The sequence below is a fragment of the Palaemon carinicauda genome, chromosome 15 (genome assembly GCF_036898095.1).
Source record: "Palaemon carinicauda isolate YSFRI2023 chromosome 15, ASM3689809v2, whole genome shotgun sequence".
Lineage (NCBI taxonomy): Eukaryota > Metazoa > Arthropoda > Malacostraca > Decapoda > Palaemonidae > Palaemon > Palaemon carinicauda.
Genome location: NC_090739.1, coordinates 104,108,347 through 104,113,597, shown reverse-complemented (window position 1 = coordinate 104,113,597; position 5,251 = coordinate 104,108,347).

The following is a 5,251-nucleotide window of genomic DNA, read 5'->3' as shown; positions in this document are numbered from 1 at the left end:
GCTGTCACTAAGTGTAGATAAAATAATACGAGTAAAGTTACAGTAATTAATATAAATTTTTACAACATTGATATTACCAGAAATTTGTTTATCAGTGTTTATTTCTGGAAGCTTTGAATTTGATTATAAAAGCTATTAACTTTTACTCAATCTTGTAGCAAGTATTTTATTCGCTCTTAATAACAACAATGTTAGTTCTTAATTCTGTGCATCTATGTGATACTAAATTTTTATTGCAGTGTCTTACTGAACAATTATACAGCTGTAGGTTCCCTACGAATAGCAGACAATAGATTCAAAACTACCGCGGTGGCGCCGCCATCGCTGATGTAGATGACGTCATCTCCCTCCACTCGAGGGAGCTACAGGGACAACTGTCCATGTAACATCAATTCGTTCTCTGCCGGCTTCTGGTGAACATCGGTGGTCGGTGCAGACTTTTTTTTCTTCATTTGTTGGGAAGTATTATTTCCAATATCGGTGAAGTATTCAACTCGTGTTTGTAGAATTGAAGCTGAATTTCTTTTCTACAATTCTGTGGTCTTACCATCATGTCACTCTAGTCCTTCAGTAGTTAGGCTTTGCACTGGAGGGTGCAAAACTAGGTAAGTGCATTAAGTGTAGGGGTTGTCAGTGCTCTAGAGAATCTATTTGTGATGAATGCAAGGATTGGAGTGAACAACAGTGGAAAGTTTTTGTTTCTCACTCGGGGAAGATAATTAAGGATAGGAAGAGGAAGGCGGCTCTCAGAGCTGAAAGTAAGACTATTTAGCTTCTTCGGCTTCTTCTATCGAAGCTCCTGGTTCTGTTCCTTCTCCTTCTCCTCTTATTATGTCTCCGATCTTGAGTCCTCCTGCTCCTGTACCTCCTTTGCCAACTTCCCGTGTAGTTTCTCCTGACACCATTGCCAGCCTCGAGTCTAAATTTGAAAAGAAATTTGATGTATTAGGTAATACGGTGATGGTTAGGTTTATCTGTAAAGTCTTTCATAGGAAAGACTTCTAGTAAAGTGAAGTGTCAGTGCAGTGCAATCTGAGGGGGTGGCTGTTTGCCCCGATAGTTCTCCTAGACGAAGGTCACTGTCCCGTTCCCCCACCTCGGGGAGAAGACATACCGGAGGTCCAAGGGAGACTGTCGGGGTTTGCCCACAGACAGCCACTTCCTCCGTTGATCCTGTGGTGCGACAGCAGGATTCGACTAAACACCATTGGAAAGGTGTGTCGTTCGGTAATCAGTTATCGACAGAGTCGAGTGATTCGTCGCCGATTAGATGTCGTAAGTGGCGTGATTCTTCAGTCTCACGTCTGTGGAAGAAACGTTCGACTGAAGAGGTGCCATCTCCGCCCCCCTGTGAAGAGGAACAGAGAAGTAGCTACGATGGACTTCGCCTCGTATTTTTACGACAGCGACAGCTGCCTTCGACTCGGTCGTGGAGCGACTGAGTCTGAGTTCGTCGAGATCTTCGACTCGTCAAGCTGTCAAAACTTTTCCTTCGACTTCGCATGCGACAGATAATTCGACTGGCGCGAGACCTGGTGGGGATCGTGTCGAAATCCACGACCCCAGTTGTTTCGACTTCAACTCAAGAAGACAAGAATCTTATTCCGTTACGTCGACAGTTGCAAGACCTGATGAACTGGATGGAAGAAAACAAACAATGTGCGAAGAATAATGAGTCGAATCAAGAACAGTCTCTGTCGCCTATCTCTTCGGATGACGAGGAGGACTAAGAAGTGGACTCGATCCCTCTCTCATGTTATTCGAAACTTTTACGCTACCTTCTCGACATGTACCTGGATTACTTCGTAGCAGCCGCTCCCAGGTCACAGCCCAGGTCGCCTGCTTCCATCTTCCTGAAGAGAAGGAAGAATTTTGATCCTCTTCTCCCGAAGCTCGTTCTTTCCAAGGCTGCTAAACATTCGTTTCGTGATATAGAAGATTGGTTGAAGGTCAAGAGAGAACTCGGGAAAGCAACTTTCGCCTAACCTCCGGAGAAGCCCCCTCTATGGGAGTTTCTGCCTCCTCCCAGGGGGGCTTCTCTGGCTTGGTGGATGCAACTAGAAGGTCCGTGTTTGCAGCAGCTAAAATATTCTTTACATCGTCCGAGTTGGACCATTTGGTAAAGAATATTTTCTAGATTTTGAAATTGTGAGTTTCTTGGACTGGACGATCGGAGCCCTCACTACGGAAATAGAGGATTGCCCTACTCTTCAGGAAGACCTGCCATCGGACTGGCTTGGGGTTTTGTCATGTGCCAACAAATCAGTTCGGGATGGTTGCGATGATCTGGCCCTTCTCTTTGCATTCGGGGCTCTCAAGAAAAGACAGCTCTGGTGTTCTTTTGTTTCGAAAGGAGTCGCTTCGCCTCAGAAGTCTGCACTTTTGTTTTCTCCTCTCGACAAGGATCATCTGTTTCCCGAAGAAATAGTGGCCAAGATTCTGTCTGCACTGGAAAAGAAGTCTACTAATGACTTGCTTGCCCAGTCTTTTAAGCAGGTTAAACCCTAGACACTGACGACTACCGCCCCGGAATCACCCTTGCAGAAGGAACCCTTTCGAGGGGGTAGGTCTAGACCGTTTGTCAGGCCTCGATCGAATTTATGACACCCAACCAAGTCCTCGACCAAACCCGACACGAAATCATCCAAGTGATTTTTCAACCCGAGAAAGAGAGATTCTCGTGCAAAAGGCTGTCATAGAGGAGATAAGCGACAGACCATCCCCGGAGGTTTACAACCGTCTGTTCATAGTCCCCAAGTCATCGGGGGGCTGGAGGCCCGTACTGGATGTAAGCGCACTGAATTTGTTCGTCCAGAAGACCAAATTCAATTCGGAAACGACTCGTTCAGTGTTGGAATCCCTTCGTCAAGGTGACTGGATGGTATCCCTGGATATGCAGGACTCGTACTTCTACATTCTAATTCACCAGGACTCCAGGAAATTCCTTCGGTTTGTGTTCATGGGCAAGACCTACCAGTTTCGAGCTCTTTTCTTCGGCTTCTTGACAGCACCGCAAGTCTTTACGCGAGCGTTGACTCCTCTGGGAAGGTGGTTACACCTGGTCAGGTTACGCTGATCCCTCGGTTTGTTTAAGGGAAAATGAACGTGTTGGCGGACGGACTAAGTCGCCTTCTTCAAGTACTGCCGTTAGAATGGATATGTGGCGCGCAGGACCATATTGGCTCGCACGACCAACTTGGTGCGCACTAACAACTAGGCGCACGCAATCAGTTGAAGTGCGCGAACAACTCTTATGGCAGAGTTTTTCGAACTCGTTGCGCGAAGTGTTCATGAGTGCTCAAGAGTTTTACTCTTATGACGAGAGTTTTCGAACTCTCGTCCCGTGAATTGTTCGCGCGCGCCCATCGTCATCAAGGGTTTTACTATGATTACAGATGGATGCATGCTGCCTAAGGGTTTACGAATCTCCACAGGTAACTATGACACAGTTCCTTTGGGTCCTGGTCACGTAACACGGTTCCTGAAAATTCCATCATTAATCAGCGACAGAGTTCCTGCGGGTTCTCGGCACAACATTTCTAAAGGTCGTGAGAAAGGTATTCACAAATAGATTCTGAACCCCTAGGTTCTCATCCAAATCTCTCAGTTTCCGCAATCCAGAGGTTTTTGAAAACTCTATGGTCAACCTCCCCCCCTCTACGGGATGGGTCTTCCAAAGGTGTGACTTGTTACGTCACTCTATGCTCTCAGCTCATTACTATATCAGCTAGTCTGGTTTCGCCAGCACCGATCCTTTCGTTTTCGAACGAACCACCGTCATCTTTCCTCCACCTTCCCACTTTGAGTAGTTTGGTTAGCAGATGGAAATGGGCGAGGAATAAAAAATTATTTAATTCCAGTTCATTTCCCTGGCAGGCCTTGCCTGATTTAGACGATAGTTTTTCTCACTAGCGAGAAAGCGTTCGATGGCAGGGTAGGCGGTCAATGGCAATTATGTCTGGCATTCTTGAAGCAAACTCCCACATACGAGACTTCACCCTTATCGGGAGACTCGTTCCTAGAGCATGCGCTCTAGCCAAGACAAAACCGCGAGGTTATTGTCTTAAACTCGGTTCTACCGTTTGATGGAGGCAGCCTCCCTGTCATTGTACCCTGGGTATAACGACTTGCTTTTTACACGATATGCTTCTGAGACCTTTTATGCTATCCTTACAGGGTTATTGTTTCGAACAATTAGTCCCAAAGGAACGTTGTTAGCTGATGTTAAAATAACGATAGCATCAGCGTGGACAACTTTTCATTACGTTTACGAACGTTTCAAACTCCCCTCACAGGTAACCAGACATCCGTTTCTGTGTAATGAACACTGGCTAGCCCTTCATACAGAGGAGGGGTAAACCAAAGGTGAAATGATCGCCTCTATAACTGTATATTTTGTTGAGAACACGTTCGCTCGCATTCATGAAAATATTAGTTAATCAACGATCAAAATTCTTTCGGCAATAATGTTGCGATTTGTCGCACATACATTATTCGCGCAACTTTTCTAATCCGTGGCCACGAAAATTTCTCAAAAACCTGACAGACTTGATAGGCCAGGAAGAAGAAAGACTTATGTCCCGTGCGGGCATTAAGATATTATCTCCGCAGAACAGAGTTTTCTGAGAGTTAATTGTAGAAGTACATAATCAAGCTAACGACGCAGTGTTTCCTTTACTGACAGTGAAAGCGCACGAAGTTCGAGCGGTAGCGTCTTCTCTCGCTTTTCGACACAACTAGTCGCCATCCGCTATCCTGCAAAGTACCATTTGGAAGGTCTAAATATGTGTTTGCTACGCATTATTTGAAAGAAATCTGAACAGTGTTTGAAGATTGTAAGTTTCCCGGTCCACTTTCGGTAGCTGGCATGGTGTTGGGAGGAATGACATAGGGGGTTGCTCCCTCTGTTAGCCTATGTTTCGCCTTGTACCAAGGTTGGCGAGTTAAAGGGATGTCTGGGGGTACAATGTACTTGGAGTACTCACCAATCATTTCAGTGTTAGTTTTGGTGGGTAAAGGTTTTTATTTTGGTGTAGGTGACAGTTTTCTCATGTTGGTTATTTTTGGTCTTAGCCCAGGGCTAGGGCGATATTTTCTTGTATCTTCATTCAGTCAGCGGTGAACACCATGACTACGAGGATCTTCTTCTCCATGTAGAAGCACCCATTGGTCATATTCCAAGCCTTCTACTATGTAAGATGAGCACCGACCAGAGGCAGTATTCTCATGCAGTAGCTCTCTTACAAGGTTA